Source organism: Rhodnius prolixus, unplaced genomic scaffold (genome assembly GCF_049639745.1).
Source record: "Rhodnius prolixus isolate KJV_2025 unplaced genomic scaffold, Rpr scaffold_15, whole genome shotgun sequence".
Classification (NCBI taxonomy): domain Eukaryota; kingdom Metazoa; phylum Arthropoda; class Insecta; order Hemiptera; family Reduviidae; genus Rhodnius; species Rhodnius prolixus.
Window position 1 is genome coordinate 2,282,952 of NW_027411605.1, and position 18,040 is coordinate 2,300,991.

At 31.4% G+C, this 18,040-nt stretch overlaps 1 long non-coding RNA gene across 1 annotated transcript; it reads left to right on the forward strand.

Annotated features, from left to right (window-relative positions):
- The first annotated feature begins 4,702 nt into the window (after positions 1–4,702).
- LOC141455028 (uncharacterized) lies at positions 4,703–6,660 on the forward strand. Its single transcript, XR_012459103.1, has 3 exons — positions 4,703–5,322; positions 5,407–5,634; positions 6,524–6,660. It is a non-coding gene; the product is annotated as an uncharacterized lncRNA (long non-coding RNA).
- The last annotated feature ends 11,380 nt before the right edge of the window (positions 6,661–18,040 follow it).

Here is an 18,040-nt window from a genome sequence, read left to right on the forward strand (position 1 = left end):
GAAGAAGTGATTAAAGCTCCTCTACATGGCTGTGAAGTGCCATCATGCTCTTACACCTACTAAGAGGAAGTACTGAAATCGTTAAAATTATCAATGGGTGAACCTATTTACATTAATGAATTGTCGTTCGATTCAAAATCTTTGCCTCTTTGCCTTTTAGGGAGAAGTACTGTAATCGCCCGTTTATTTTTCTTACTCCTCTTAAAAGGAAGGTCTAAAATCGCAGTTTAAATTTGCTTTTTACGTACAAATACCTTCCTATTTTATTCAAAACGTTTTCTCAAAAAAATTGTTATTGAGGATGGCAACTATAATCATTCTTTAAAAAGATCTCTCCAATGGTAGTTATGGTTCCAACTTAACACCTTATCAGGTTATAATAATAGAATTGCTTATTCCAAATTTTAAAAAAATCTGTAAAGCAGATATGTAACTTTGCAAAATAGACAAAAAGGAAAATCTATCCAAAAGGTACAAAAATCTCCTTAACAAAAACTTACAGTTTAAAATGTTAAGTATAAGGGTTGATTAAACGCCAAAAGGTACACAAATCAGCAAGTACCCAACATTTCATTCAAGCTTAGTTGATATAATTTAAGTAATTTTGCTGCATTAACTTTTCCTTCACATTTTTTAGAATTTATTAGATGTCACAGACCCTTATGCTGGCCATTTTCATCTACAAAAAATTTGTTCAAGTAGCACTGTAGATTGACTGTAATATCTATTAATCTATAATAATCAAACTATTAATTACAGGTTAAAAAGAAAACGTTATAAAAAATAAAAAAAATTACGAGGCTACAAAATTTAAAAACTTTTTTAAAAAAATGCTTACACCAACATACATCAATGATTTCGATTATTTTATTTTTAATAAAATCGTCTGTTTAAGTTCATTCTTTGATTAAAGTAATTGTTACTTTATGTAGTTGTCAAACGTTTATAATAATAGGTAATAATTATCTGGCATTATAGAAAATAATATAGTTTTCTTCAATCACACTCTCAATGTAGCTGTTCTTCTCACAATGTTATATATATGTTATGTAATAATATAATTTAAAGAAAATTTGGGAATTTTATCTTTTATAGAAAAAGAGAAAAAAATTGTCAAAGTTGGGTGTTTTTCAACGTTACGCTTTTTCGTGCAGTTTTTGATGATCAACTCTTATACAACTGTCCTACCGGACAGTTTTAATAAAATAAATAAGTATTGCATACTTTTAGGACAGCTAATTATTCCAGTATTTTACTGTAAGTAAAATTAAATAAAAGAAATGAATAATTGTTGTTGAATAATCTACTTGTTATTAACTGTGTGTTATTTGTGCTCACGAATATTTCGGTAAGACGAATTCAAGTCTGAAATATTGTTTTAAATCCTCCGTGATTCAAATTTAAACAGTAGCCGACTCTAACTTTGTCTTTTTCTACTTTAACATGCATGTATAAGATGTGACAACTTCAGAATAAAGGGCATATTAAAGATAAATCAGAAGAATAATTTGGAATAGAGTTAAAATAAAGTACCTATTTAAAAACGAAGATATAATATACATTTTATCATAATTATAACCAAATAATATTATGAAAGAACTGGCCAGCATAAGGGTCTGTGACATCTAATAAATTCTAAAAAATGTGAAGGAAAAGTTAATGCAGCAAAATTACTTAAATTATATCGACTAAGCTTGAATGAAATGTTGGGTACTTGCTGATTTGTGTACCTTTTGGCGTTTAATCAACCCTTATACTTAACATTTTAAACTGTAAGTTTTTGTTAAGGAGATATAGTACCAATCGCCTTCAAAACATTTTAGTTACCTATTTAAACAGTCTTTAATAGGACAGCTGATCTACCCTTACAACAAACTGGAGTTCTATGGCTAAAAAAAAAACAAATTGGAAAGAACTGGGAGAGGTCTTTGCCCAGAAATGGGACAAATTCCGGAAAAGAGAAAGGATTTAAGGGATTTAAAACTAATCCCACTTTTCCTGACTAAGAAATCTCAAAACGGATCTTTCTGGTGAATGTACAAAAAGAAAATCGGCCCTGTTACTATGGTAACATAAGAAAAACTAAAAATAGGGAAATATGAAGGGAATAGTGCTAGGTTTCCCTAATTAAAGATACATATATATACCAGATGCTTAACCAGTTAAGCGCGGAATTTAGTTTTAAAAACCCCACACAGTGTGCGGAATTAAAATCAGACAATGACGTGTATACATGTCGTCGAACGCAGGGCAAAACAACCAAAAGTTTACAACGTCTTTAATAGTCACAGCAAACGACTTTTTCTGCAATCTCTGTGGGGCTTGAGATTACAGAGCATTCTGTGCTCATTCAAAAAATCTTGCACCGTCTTCACGTATGCATTGCTCTAGTTAACTAGGGACACAAGAGCTTTTTTTACAAGGAAGAAAAGAGCTTTGAATTCTTGTGCAAAATGAAATCATGCTCGTACTAAGGTCTGAACCTGTAACTAACCTAAAAACGACATTGCACAAGGGTTGAGAGCTTCTAATTCCCAATCTCTAATGCGGAGACCAAACATGTACCAATCACTTATCATTTGGCTGACTCCCTCCACCTCCCTCCGTATAAGATACTCAGCAGTTCTATTAGGTGAGATAAAGGAAACATTCCACCAAATAATATTCTTATTGTATTTTATTAAAATTTCGAGTTTTTATAGTTAATGGCAAATTTATATTTTTCACAACGAGCGTAAAAGTCGAACGCATCGTAATAGAGATTTGTGGTTTGACGTGTACACACTTAACTGCTTGCGCTTAACTGGTTAAGGAAAATCTGTTAAACTGACGGGAGTTTAATTTGCCCCGTTTAACAATGGCTACAGTTCACTGCGTGGGAGGATTCATTTAAATTGCAGCTGTAAACTCACAAACTCATTCACGGAGAGAGAGAGAGAGAGAGAGAGAGAGAGAGAGAGTTTAAAGAAAAGAGACCCACAATCATCAGCTGGGTTCACAACCCGCAGACCCACTATCTACCTAATAGCAATTGGCTAGGTCGGAATGCGCATTGCTGGAATATCAAGGTTGCATATAATGTCATATATTTTACATTCCATTACTCCATTATGACTGACATTTCATCCGGAATAAATTCCATCTGGAATATCTCGTTTTACTAAATTATTTTCACTCTCCATTCATGTCAAGGTAGATTTCCTATTTTGAGTTTAAATTTGAAAATTCACGTTTAGAGTTCGATAAAGAACTTCTTTAAAAACTGCATGTACTTAGTGCAAATTTTTTAGATCTAAAAACTTCAGGAGGAGAAGAATCCTATCTGTACTTCCTCACGAAAAACCATCGGAAATCCGATGCTAAGAACAGGCCACAGTATGAGGTCATGTCTCATAGCCGAGAGTAAAGAAATCCTAACTTGCTAAGATGAGAACAAAAAAAATCTTCAGAATGTCTGGAAGAATTTCAGACATTGGAGGGTCTGAAAAAAAAAAAGCTTCTTAGCATTACTCGAACCCAATTCTTGGCGACCTGTACAAGAATGGCTTGCTCAGGAGGACTGTGAAGATCTAGGTACCTACGAGGTACCGATCGCCCCAGATACACTCCAGTTAGATAGGCATTAACTTTATTTGAAAAGTATATCCATAAACATCTTACATAAATAAGTAGAGAAGTACCAATTTATGAACATTACAGTCCTCTTATTTGTTTAGGCACGTTTAGGGATAGGGCAAGATGAATATATGCAGGGAAAAGAGAGAAAAATACTGCAGCTAGAGGAGAAAGTTAAGAAAGTGTATGTACGTATAATTTTAGGGAATTATGGTTGGCTATTTCGTGGCAGAGTTGGTTAGGATGACGATCTAGAGTGGAGAGAAGTTTCAGCGAACGGTTTTCGATGTAGGAGATTACTGGGATAATGAAAGATTTCTCATGGAGAAAGTCCAACTATTGTACGAGTATATCTTGGAGAGTCAGTTGCAAGTCTGAGGAATTTGTTGTCTGAAGATGAAAATTTCTGTAAATGGCTTAAATTAAAATTTTAGAAACATTCTAAGCTGGTAACCATCCAGCCTCTATTCAGAAAGGTACCAGAGATAACGGAGCAGACAGATTAGGATGGTAAAGCACTACCTGGTTCAGGATCCCCTACCTTCAAATCGTGAGACATTACACGATCATTCTTAACATACAGTCTTCTCTACACCCAACGTGACTAATTATTCAATGTGACTATTTCAATTTCATAATCTCTTGCAATGAGTCAGTCTTAAAACATTAAACGGACAATTAGACTAAAATTTTCCGAGCTACGAATAATGTCCAATTTTTTCAAAGGAGGTTTTATAGATGGGTTAAGCTACACTGAAGAAGTTGGGCCTAGGTCGTCCAAATATCTGAGAATTTCTTTGCGTACCTATAAGGGATAAGGTAAAAAAGCTCCCGTTGGGTTCACAAAGAGAAAGTAAAAATTAACTATTAAAAAATAATTAGGAAGTTTGACTTTAAATAAATACCTATTCTAAATCTAGCAAATCAAACCCTATGGATTGGTCTTATTTTCAATGCTTTAATTTTTTTTAAAAAAATCTAATCAATCTAAATAAAACATTAAAAGTAAAATTCTGCTAGCAAAATCCAAGTTTGAAATTTAAATTAGCCCTCCATTATTGTTTGTTAGTATTACCAGAATAAGTTTCTAGCAGAAGTCTCTAGAGGGCAATTTACTGTGAAGTCTAACAAAACCATTTGATATTCTAATTAAATTATGTTGTAAAGGTTCTATTGGAGGGAAGAAGTAGGTTAGGTTAGCACATCATTCATTTCTAGAATTGCTTTTATGGTTACATTCCTTACAATAAGTTTTTGTGTGCCGTGAAGAATAATAATTTATTTTGTAGTTGTAAAACATTGTTAATATAAGTTAAATTCAGTGGTAATTGAAAATGTGAAAAACAAACAGTGAAGTTCTGTGCGTAGCTGTAAGTAGAAGGAAAAAAAGTCACTTGTTAACATGTGCTCTGATTGGACTTTTAATTTTCCAACCAGCAATAGTGCGTAATATTTTATTTAATTCATAAAAATAGTGAAAACAATTTCAATTACTTGTATTTCTTCAAGAAAGTTTTAGGTTATGTTGTACAACAGCTAAGACTTCAGGGAAGAATCTCGAGTCCAGTTAAAGAACAGCATTCACATCATTTTATGGAATATACCTGTTAAAACATAAAGATATTTCAGAAAAAAGATGTAGATCACAAAAAAATTCAAATACTTAGTTTGGTTGGAAGCAAATTGTATGAAATTATTGAACATGAGGTGTGCATTACAATTAACCTAATTTGCATTATTTGGCAATAACAATTGCTGAGCAAATAACTTATTTTTCTGTTTTCTTTTTAGGCTATCTTGTTTTTTCAAATTATTATAGAAAATCTGCTGTTAAACAAGTAATTTTGGATACTAGAAGAATCTTTCAAGTTTTGTGTCTAATCAAATCTTTTACATTCAAATCAATGAATTAATGAACAATGAAATTCTTAAATCTAGTTTCTTTTCATCATTACTCTAAAAAGAAGGGCTAATATACGAGCATAAAGATGAAAATCTAATATAATCTGCAAAAATCAGGTATGTTAAAGTAATAACTTAGTAATTCAATTAGATTGAATTGGGTATTGATTAAAATTTAACATTAAAAATGTAACACTCTTAAAACCAGCATCTCAAAAAACTATTAATTTTTGTATCAAATGATATTAATAAAATTGAAACCAAAATTAAGAAACCAACAGTGAAAAAGTCCCAATTTGATTCTTAATGACCTTGGAAGAAAGTAAAACTTGAACTATTTCACTAAAAGATCTTATTTTCTACATTCAAATTGCTCAAAAATGATAATTTACCCAAAATAAGTGTGTATCAAAAGAGAATTCCAATCTTCCAAAAGAGAAAGATTGAGAAATATGATTCTCAAAAAGCCCCAGCTTCCATTAAATCAAGTGATTAAATCATAGGGTTCATCTTTAAAGTACTTATGAACAGATTTAATCATTGACAATTGTTGAAAAATGGTATTCTTTCATCTAAAATTACTTACATTGGATTGCTTAATCAATATTTCAAGTGATATAAAGTAGATAGACTAAATAAAATTCAATGGACCAATGAATCTGGTAGCCATATTGTTCTACTTAAACATTCAGAATTTAACATTCACTATAAAATAATAATTATTACGAATATTAATTGAAAATGATAATGATTAAAATCAATAATTAGCATTGAATGAAATAATACGAGTTAAAAATAGATTATACAATCATACAAAGTCTTTAACAAAAAAGTTGAAATCTTATAGAGTTCACTGCAATTTGAAAAGATCATTTTTTCAAATCTATTTTAGCAATAACTTGTAAAAAAAATGCATTACCTTCATTAAATTTAGTTCCATTTGAAATTACAATGTAAAATAATTGATAATCTTAAATTTACACGAATTATGTTTAATTTTAATCAGGGTTTACGTACAGAGATGAAACTATTAAGAAGATCGCCCAGGAAGCTGAGGCATTCGTGACGTCACTACAATGGCTACATTTGCCAATGCCATTAATTAAGTTTATCAAGTTTTAATTAAAGTTGTGATTGAAATAATTTTGTATTCCTAACTTTATGTATTGTTGTTCTAGGCACTTTTTTATACTTAAAATATTTTTTAAGTATATTTTTTTTATTATTACCTCATTAATTTGTGTTTTATTGCCAATTTTTTATAGAAGGTAACTCTTTGTAAGGAGGGTTATTCTATGATTAGCTCATATTTAAAAATAAAATAAAATGGATAAATTAATTTACATTTTAAGACATTTAGTTTTTAAGAACTTATTATTGATTAACTTGTTAAAAACTCTTTAAAAGAAATAGGTCTAAATAAAGAAATATTTAAAACAAACTTTACATGTGTAATTCAATTATAAATGAAAACATACAAAGGAATAAGTTCTGTATTATGTTGCTTTTTAAGATAATTAGTAACATTCTCTTTTCATTTTGTGGAATTAGGAAAATGATGATTTGTTTTACAACGAACTTATGTTGTTTACAACATAATACAGAATGAATTAAATTAAAAATAATTGTTACAATCAAATGATTTGTCAAAAAACAAAACCACTTCAAGTTATTATATTCTGATTTTTTGTTTTTTTTTCTACATTAGATCCGGAAAAGAAACTTCATTTCACTGGAAGACTGAAGACTGGTGGATGGAGTGCATTCTTGGGCTTATTCTTTTCATAATCTAAACAGACCTTCAACTCACCCACATCACTTATCTTTTTTTTTCTATTCTGATTCCTTAAGGGAATTGTATCTTTCTTTCTAAAGACACTCAAAACAATACCCAAGCTTCTTCCATAATAAGTTTAAATGAGAGCAACGGTATTTTTTTTTCAGGAGATGACGTTTTAACTGCACAAGCTGTAATGTTCTTGGCATAGCTTTTTCAGAATTCCTTTCAATAAGGGGAGAAAAACGGCAAGAATGTGGTGGACTGTTTGTGTTCAGCTTGGAACTTCCTTAGACCTCTTCCAGTTATAACTGCCCAAGGAGATCAGCCTCATTTTGTTGGAACGGCTCTTAAAAGAAGTGTTAGGTCTCTTATATGGCCTCTTAGGGCCTGAAGCAGTATCACCAGGCCTCGGTAGTCAAGCTGGTGCCTTAAGGGCTGACACGTCATATTAGAAGTATGCGCTTAGTGAGGAATGATAGATAGGAGCTGTCTTGGAGCCAGGCAGTGGCTGCACAGATAGTGACTATTGATGATAGCGGTCCCGAATGATGGGAATATGAATACTACATTTGGTCACTTTAATTAGCTAATATCAGGGACCTTTTGGGCGAACTAAAAGTTATTTAAAAGTTTGGAGAAAGTAGAAGTGAGGCCAGTAAGCCCTAATAAGCAACAATCAAGGCCACTGAATATCTCTTTCGGTATCATTTCTGTCGACAAGGTAGCCAGCAAAACCTGATCTGGATATACCGCCAGCAAAATTTGCGCAAGTTATTGAGAATTGCTGTAGAGTTGTTTGCGGCCGCCCGCCGCTTAATGGAAGTTAGGTTTGTTGGAGATTGATGAGGGTACGATGAAATACGATTTTCACAGGGTTTGAAAGTGAGAGTGAATAATGATTGTGAACTGTGCAGAGTTTGTGGTTGTTGCCGCAGACTTTGCACAGCGTTCCTGTTTGCTCTAGTGTGTGTTTCAATAATGATAATAATAATAAATCCAGCCTAACAGACTTTAAATATAACTCCTAATCTCAGGTTTTGCGACGTCGTAATTCAAATAGCTAATAAAATATTTCCTATTTTACATGCCTACTTAATAATATTTGTTATTTCTAAAAAAATAATAAGAGAAAGCTATGTTGGTGGCCCAACTAACGACTGTGAATAAATTATTTTGCATAAACAGTAGAGATTTCCACATTTTATGATTGCGAACCGTTGCAGGTATTTTATACCAAATAGTAAGTACTAAAAAACAAGTATTATCTTGAGATGAATAGCCCAGCCAAAAGAAATATAAAGTAATGAGTCAGTGGCGCCCCTGGTAGCAGCAACACACTGTAATAACTATATTAACTTAAAATACATTATTATACCTATACTATACATAAATACCAGAAGAAAACACGAAGAAGATCTATAATTCTGTCTATAGTTAGTCTTTTAAAATAGACTAACGTATAAAGGTTCCCCTCTTTACCACTTTTACTATTTTTGTTTACATTCTTATTTGACAGTTTTCTATTTAATTATTCACTAGGATACAAAGTAGAAAAATATTTATTATGTTTGTTTGTAGCTAAATATAAACATCTACATAAATAAACTGAAGAGAATAAAAACAATAAAAACGGCGAAAATAAAAACAGAAATTAATCTAACTCTAGGAATAATTTGTCATTTAAAAAATAAAACTAATTCTTGAAGAAAGAAATACAAATAGGGTATCTGGATATTTTACATTTGGTATAATTGCCAAACATCTGCAGTATGTCCAACTATTGCTATCCAGACCCCACTTGGCCAAAATTTAGGTAGCTGGCATCTCAGACTCCTATCTAGAAAAGCGAAGCTTCTCATATATAAGACCCTGATAAGACCGGTAGCGCTTTATGGAAGCGCAAGCTAGGTTCTGACCCAAGAGAGCCAGACAGCCTTGAGAGTGTGGGAAAGAAAAGTATTGAGGAAATATATGGTCCTGTGAACGAGGGAGGAGGAAGATGGAGAATCTGCACTAACTTATAACTGCAAACTCTCTATGGAGAAGCAGACATCGTTCAATGTACTAAAAAAGGAAGATTGAGTTGGTTAGGACATGTGGAGAGGATGGTAGATAACCGCATCCATAAACGCCTTTCATAGAGAAGGCACGGAGGCGTCAGGAGAAGACGTAGGCCAAGAATGAGATTGCTTGATGACGTCGAGGGGGATTTGAGGAAAATGGATGTGCGAAGGTGGAGACTGAAGGCTCTTGATTGGAGCTCAGTGGAGGGCCTTGGTTGAGGAGGCCCTGGTCCTTGCAGGACTGTAGCGCCGAAGAGGAAGGAAAGAAGGCATCCCAGACTAGAAACTTAAAAAAAAAAAAAAAGAAAAAAAAAGAAAAGTCTTATAGCCTCAGAATAATTCAGACCGTCTTCGGATTTCCACCCAGATGAGTCGAAATATCTCCGTCCATACTATGATTCTTCACACAACGACCTCTTCAAGAAAATCCTACGCGATATAGAGGATAGGCTTGAAGATAAATCTTGGCCAGGAAAATTAAAAAAAAGAAACTTGCCACTATATCCTTCCTTGCATCAGTGTTTAGACAAAGAATATTAGACGCAATGGGTTAAGCGCAATGGGTTTGCTAAACTCGAAGTATATTTGTTCACATGGGAGGAACTATCACTGCAGAATTTACGGGAATGGTTAAGAGTGTTGTACGGGTTAGTGAGTTCTTCAAGTTTTAGAAGGATGCAATACTCGCCTGAAGGGATCAATATTCTTGGAGAAGTGACTACGTCTAACTTCTCCTTATGTGATTCATATCTTGTATATTACAACAGATTTTTGTGATTCAATTCTTCGCCAAACATGTAGACACTAAGCGAAAATGCCCGTTTGAAAAAAAAAAATATATACAAATATAAAAAATTATCTGAACGGTAGCAAGAAAAATCATCAGATTGATGCTCATCAAATTTACTTATTTATTTTAGATGAAAACTTGAATAGATAACATACAAACTAATAGCAAAGTTTAGTGTTTCTATGTATTCGTGATTTTGTATTGATTTAAATTGAATGCAATCAATTGCTGTGCCTTTGAAGTGCTGTTCAACTTTAATTGCTAGTGTAGTTTAATTTAACTCAACTGGAAATAAACAAAAGCTCTAAGCACTACTTTCAGTAATTAAAAGTACTCCAACTAACTGAAATTCAATTGCATTTCTAGGATTCAGCTTCTCGCGCTAAATCACACGAAAATTTATCAAATTGGATTTTGTAATCTGGTGATTTATTTATTTATTTATTTTTTCCCACCCACACTTTTCCATTATCAGAGAAAATATTTAAAGCGTTAAACGAAATCAGAATTTTTTTTTTTATTCCAATCTTCCATTCCCTAAAGGCGACTTATTTTAAATTTCATCCTTCAGATCTTGTGATTTTTCTCAGTATTAGATTTTATCTTGATTTGCCAGTTCAATAAATTTTCCAGTTTTCTTTAAATGAATAAATAAAAGACTCCAGCTTTAGTTGACTAAAAGAATATACGTTTGTGAAAAGAATCCGAATGACAGATCACAAAACAGAGCACAGGCTAAACTTATTTTTGTTGAAGTTCTTTAGGGTTATCCCAATGCTTTAAGCTCTGTAAAATATTCAGTATCTTTCCTCTAAGTATTAATGCTAAGTCCCTCTACCCAAAAAAAAAGTTGCTCAAATACAACTTCAAAATACATATACTCCTCAAATTTTACCACAAAGAAGTGTTTATTGAACCCAACTAACTTGATTAAAAGAGTTATTTCAAGCCTCAAAAGAGTTCTGCCTTTTTCCAACTTCTCTGTTCATTGAGGGACTCTTTCTTCTGTGAACCCATATCCAGCTTCTCGTTGACCTTCTCTTTTCATTCTTTTTCTTTTTCTATTTCTTGTTACCTCCTCTTTTTTTTGGCACTCTCTACTCTTTTTTGGTGACCAAACTACTAAGTAGTTTAGGAATTGCCTTGACGAGATTTACCTTTATCCTCAACATGTCTCTTCTTCATTTTTCTAGCAGTCTATCTTAAAAAAAAAAAAATCTATCTACCGTTAGTAATTTTTCTTTTTACAGCTTCTTTATGGTCCACGACTTTGTATCTAGGAAAATTGTTTTAAAAATGTGACTTTTTTCTTCTTTTTTTTATGCTGAAAAACTTGCAGTACTCTATAGCAGCGTTTCCCAACCTTTTTTGGCTCGCGTACCACTTGGTAGTTATCATCATGCTAAATTGTACCACTTGGTAAAAATGATTGTATTTCGTGAAATTTCTTATTCCGAGTGTGTTATTTTATTATTATTATCTTTATACACATAGTGATACAATGTATTTGTTACAAAGGAGTTCATGTTCACTTTAAAAACTTTGTAAAGTGTAAGATCTTAGCTTTAAAATTTTTAAAATTGCGTACTTATTTTTACCTTCAAAATTATTAATAAATTTACAAAGTTCTTCTTTAGGATTATTATATTTGTGCTCAAATCTTCTAAATTAATTTCTTTTAAGCATTCAACTACCTGTTAAGTATCAATTAAATTGAATGTTGCTTGGATAGAGCTTACTTATTACAATCCAGTCTCTTTAAGCAGATCTTTACATAGTTATCATTTAAGTTCTGTCACATGATAATTCTATTAAATTTTCTTTATCTTTTACTGATAATGATGTAGCTTTTCCTAAATTTTCTTTATAGAAGGGGTTTGAAATCCAATTATTATTTGTGTTTTCAGGTTTTGGGAAAATACACCATGAAAGACAATTTTAATCCTGTTAAATGTATTATATTTTCTATATCTTGAGACAGACCAACCTTATTACTGTACATATTAACAACTTTGCTGTATAATATTATTAATTAAAATAATTTTTATTACTAGTGGTACGCTGCTCTATAGGATCGAGTTAAGCTGGCTGTTACTTTCCATGCTTATTTAATGGTGGATAATGTGTATACAAAAGTGCCCAAAAACCAGAACCTTATTACCTACCACGCTCTAAATATCAAATTTGAATTATACCGTTTTTGTGTTATGTTGGAAACTAGCCACGATCGCATTATTTGCTCCTTACAGATAGGCAAAAGAAAGTGCTAAAGAAATTCCTGAAACATCACAACTCTTCAAGTAATCAATGAACTGGACCGGGAAACTAAAAGCTCCTCTGTACAAATAGGCCATAAATCTGATTGGCAAACATAAATCAATTCAACAAGTTCATCCAATCACTTTTCTCTGACCATAGTGCACAATATATCAATTTTTCATTAAATTAAAAGTTGGGAAACTTCACTTATTTTTCTTTTTCTACTTCCTGTTGCGAAAAAAAGAAAGTTTCAGTTATGAAGAACTGAAAGGAAAGGCATAGAAAATAAAAGATATATCACAGATATAAGATGGAATAAGGAATAAACGGAGATCAGTTGGAAATGGAGTGAAATATCTGTCCACCATATAAGTTTAGAAAAGAAGAACTTTTCTCAACAAGAGCAAAGAAATAAAGAAAAAAGGAAACTTATAAAACATCTGGAAAAACTGGAGAACTTGAATAAAATAAAATAAAAAAAAAAGAAATGGGGGAAATGGTTCATCATAGTGTGAATAATAGAAACCAATATTTCAGATAGAAACCTCAGTGAAAACTAGAATGGCGTAGAATCCAGGAAAATCTTTCACCTGGAAAACAAGTGAACTACTAGTGAGATGTTCTTGATTAGTGGTTTTTCTTTTAAGTTGCAAGAGAATGTAAACAAGAAAAAAAAGCAAAAAACTTCCTTAAAACATAGTCTTTGCAAAGATAATTGATTTAAATGTTATTCATGTTAATTCTTAGAGAAAGGTTTAAAAACTTGACTATCTTGGTAATCCAAATCCACTATCTTGGAAAGAACATCCATGTTAATAGATTTAAAAAAAAAGTTTTCAATCAATAGTTTCCCACAAGTGTAGGAAAATAGTGGAAAATAAAACTAAATACAAAAATTGCAAGAGCGAAACACCTCCCCAGGGGTTAATCAGAATTATGAACTGGTTAGAAGAGTTAACAGCGCTCGCTAATTACAAGATGATGCTATCATTAAGAAGGTATTGTTATCAAGCGATTCGAATCCTTGTCGGGCAGGATTTTCGTAGTATTGTTTATCTTGAGAAAGTTATACTAAAAGCGCAGCCCGTAAGGAATCTAACATGGTATTGCATATTTAAAGAAACTGTATATCTTCTAAAATATCTTTTTAATCAAGTAAAGAGGATGCCAATGCCTGAAATTCATGTCAGTTGTTACTCCAACTTGGAGATGTCAGAATTACTTAAAATAGATAGTTGGGTATAAAGAAATTTAAAATTCAAAGGCAGTTTTATGATCTTGATTTAGTAAAGTAAGTTTGGTTCAATTTTAGTTTTTGGTACATACGCACTCTTTCAGCAACAACTTATTTATTGTTTTAAGTTTCTAGCTCAGCTTAAGCCTCAAACATATCTACACATGTACACTGTTCACAAGTAAAAAGTTTGAGAACATTTGCTCTTGTTCTAAAGCCTTAAAAACATTTGCCTGCATAACAAAAAACATATGCGCAAGATTATTTTGTTTTTGTCCTCAACAACAACAACAACAACAAAAGATTTACACAAAAATGTGTGCCCTCATAAAAACACTTTCAGTATTATGTGGCGAAAGGATAAGCGGCTCTAGAGGATTTGTGTTTGCTACTTCTTTGTATGAAATGAAAGAAAAGACGTCACCTAATGAGCAGTACTCATTACAAGCTATTGTGAAAATCTGTTGAATGACTTTAAATTTAATATTTGGAAAAATGGAATTTTATGTTATTGTGTGGAATGATTATTTTGTAATTTTAATTCAGAAGATCGGTTTAAATCAGTCTTTCTCAAAGTGGGCCTTCTGCTGGAAGCCTACAGAAGGACGGAAAAGGGCACAGAGAAAATTGGAGGGTTGAAACGGTTTAAGGAGTGTATGGGCTGATTTGTGTTTTACCAATATTTTTAACTAAAATCAAAACCTGCGTACTGCGTTCATTTTAGGCTAAAAAAGCCAATCCCGCAATTGTACCGTGGATTGTAGTCAATTTTTGTTAGCATTCACATCGTCGTATTTGTCGTGAACGTGGATTTAGTGTTGTGGCAACGCTGCTAACTAGAAAAAGAAATCGTTTGCATGTTACCTGCCGAACGGCGGAGACTTACGGCTGTTTTTTTTTCAGTAAATTCGAGCCTGATATTAACCAAACTTATTAAAAAATCATCAGATTCAATCTTCACATTAGATTAGTTTTAAAATTTAAATTGAAATGTTTATTTTAATTTGAATAAACGTTTTTCTAAATATTATTTATAAAGTTGCCTTTTTTTTGCTCTCATTTAAAATGTAAGCTTGAACTCAGAAACAGCATAAGACTCATGTGGCACGCTATAATTAAATTAATGATTGCGATTGTGATTTTTAAGATGTGGTAAAGTTAAGAAATTTTAAGGGACTCTAGAAAATAATTGACTCTCAAAGTATGGCAGGAGACGAAATAAGTTTGAGAACCTCTGGTTTAAATGAAGTGTTTTTCACGATAAAAATGGTTTTTACAAGGCTAAATATGACTATACTTTTGCCCATACTGTACTTCTGAAAAGCAGGAAATGCTGTACAAATTCTTTAATTTAAAAAAGTGTAATTTATCCAAGTCCACCATATTACTGTAAAGATGCAATATGCGTTCATACTTGTGTCTAAAATCTCCTAATGGTAGAGAAAAAACACGAGTGCATGTATTTTAAAAAGATCTTAACAGTTTATACGAGTATACAGTTCTTTTCTTTTTTAGTACAAATTTACTTGTTTCAGTAAATGCTGTGGCTAAATACCCTGGTGTAGACAAGCCTTTAGTCTAAGTACCAAGTTTATTTTATAAAAAAAAAAACAAAAAAACAAACCTCTGTAGCCTCAACTTACAAAATAATCCCTAGGGTTTGTTCAGTCTGTACACATGCAAACAGGATTTTCAACATTCTCTAATTACTTGGCCTTTTTAATCTCCTCCATGTCTGCTTATTTACATTATTACTTTACAAGTTATGTTTTAATCCTTCAAATTCCAAATAAAGCTCATGTTCTCTACGTCCATTTATTTATTTTTGCTTAGACATTAAAAACTTATCTTAACAAGTTAAGTGTAATAATTTACTTTAGTTTTATATTATTTTTTCAAATCTAGTTTTGGACTTATTTTAGCATATTTTGTGTAATGTATTTTACAGCTTACCTTAGCTCCTACCTAAGGCGCTAACTTTACCTTACAATCCTCAAATAAATAAAATAAGTAGATAAGATACCCACAAGTGTATTAAACTAATTCAACTCAAAACTAAGTTCGCTCTATTGCCTTCATCTGTCCGCCATGCTCCTACCCTATCCATCTTTAAATCCCGTCTATTCAGTTATCTCCTTTCTATTCAGCTTCCTCCAAAATTCTAATTGTTTTAATTTATTTCCTTAATTTCTGCTGTTTTATTATTTTATTTTTACTTTCATTTTCACTTATTATATTTTCACTTTTGTAAATACTTATTTATTTATTTATTTTCTGTATAATCACAGGCCAAACTGTTAAGGCCTCTATTTGTTCCTGTATTTATTCTTAGGGGACAATTGTCCCAGAATAATAAATTTCTTTTCTATTTCTATTTCTATACTGTAGTCAAAGAAACTGCAAAATTATTATTTAAATAATAAAAATAATAATAAAGTGGCGTTATTTCTCTTTACTGGCAGGAAGTTCCATTCTTGGACATTAAAGTGGATTCTCTTAAGATTAGCTCTTTAAACCACACAACATTTAGCCACTGGACATTAGTACTTCCTTTTACAGGCCATAAGCTGAGCAACTGCTTGGCTTAGCTGTTCCAAAGTCAAAATCTCGTTAATTCACAGATACATTGTACCACTTAACAAGTAGGCTTATAATCTACGAGTGGTCAACAAACACACGTTTGGGTGCGTCAATCAGTCTTTTAGGTCGCAGTGGATTTCTCCTTTACAAGGCTTCTATGTTTTTAAACATTCTAAACTAACTAGATTCAATTTAGTCATTTACTACCCACAGTACTTGTTCTTCATCAGAAGTTCTTGGCATAACTGCGGGTTGTCTAGCCAAAAAAAACTTATATTCTTGCTTAACAACTGAAGAAGACCAAATCTAAGGAACGGAAAGATGAATAGCTAAGGAGTAATGTTGCGAATACAAATGCTAGAGCCTCCTTTGGGACAATAAGCTTTAAGCAAATATTAATCTTATAGATTTCTTTTCTACTACCAATCTGGAGTAAATACTCAACAGTTCCTACAGAAATTCTTAAGCAATTACCACCTAATCAAAACTAATGTAGAACTGAGTACCACTTCTACTTGCGCCAATGAAAACCTAAAATTTGTAAAAGTGCATTTGCATTTTTCTAATAACTTTTACCTCTTCAAATATTTCTTAAAAAGACCTCAAATTTAATCAAGATTAATCCATACAGTGAGGATTCAAATCTTTTCTCTCCTAACTGTCCCATTGTTAATTCTTATTTTACCTTTTCCATGATCATCGCCATACAATTGAAATAAAAATCTCTTAAAACTGATACTTCTTCTTGTCTTATGGCTAGACATTGTAAAAGTTAAATTTAAAAGTATATCTGAATACAACAAAGTACGTTAAAAGCTCACATTAAAGTTACTTAGTTTAGTAGAAACCCTACATTCAATATAAATTTTTAATTTTAAGTAATAAAATCATAAATTATTGAATGGAGTAGTGAAAGGGTTAAAAAGACACCCAAATTAATCAATATTATCAATCTTACAGAATCAATCATTCTGAAAGAACATATAAAAAAAATAAAATCAAATTTACCAATAAGAATCGTCATAATAATTTAGAGATACATCAAAGAAGATTAAGTAGATGATAATCAAATGATATAAAACTACATAAGATTGACAAGAATAAAAGAATTTCTTTTTGCAAAGCCCAGCATCATTAAAGATGAACAAACTCAACCATTCTTTACTCAAACTTAACATTTTTTTTACCTTTTAGTTCATTTAATGAAAGAATTTATACTTCTTTACCTTCAACTTTACAATTAACGTATCTATAAACTAATTGATAAAAGTAATAGATTTCTAATTCTAGAAGAAATAAGGCCTTGGCCCAATTGAAATAAATTTTAATTTTCTGAGATGTAAGTTTATGGAAAAATATTTCCATATTCATTTTCTTTATTTCATAAAAGGTTAAAAAAAGAGGTGAAAATTCCAAAGAATTATGGCTAATTAATTCAAAATTAAGCCCTTTTTTTTAAACTTATAAAAATAGTAATTCTCATTGCATACCTTACTACGTCATGGAGTTCATGAAATATCTATTTTTCTTAATAATTGCTTCCCTATTTATGGAAAACTAGTGATTACTAACTTTAAACCATTTTAAACACTTATTTAACTTTTTTTAGTCACTTAAATTAAAGTAAAAGAATAAATTAAACCAAATCACATAAGTAGGTCACAGCCAAGGGCAAAAGTTGAAAAAAGAAGATCCATCAATGACGTCACAATGGAAATATGTGAAATTATATTTATTCATAAAATGAATTATAATTTATTCTAAAATTAAAAATAAAATTGATGTACATTAAAATAAAATAAAATTTATTACAAATA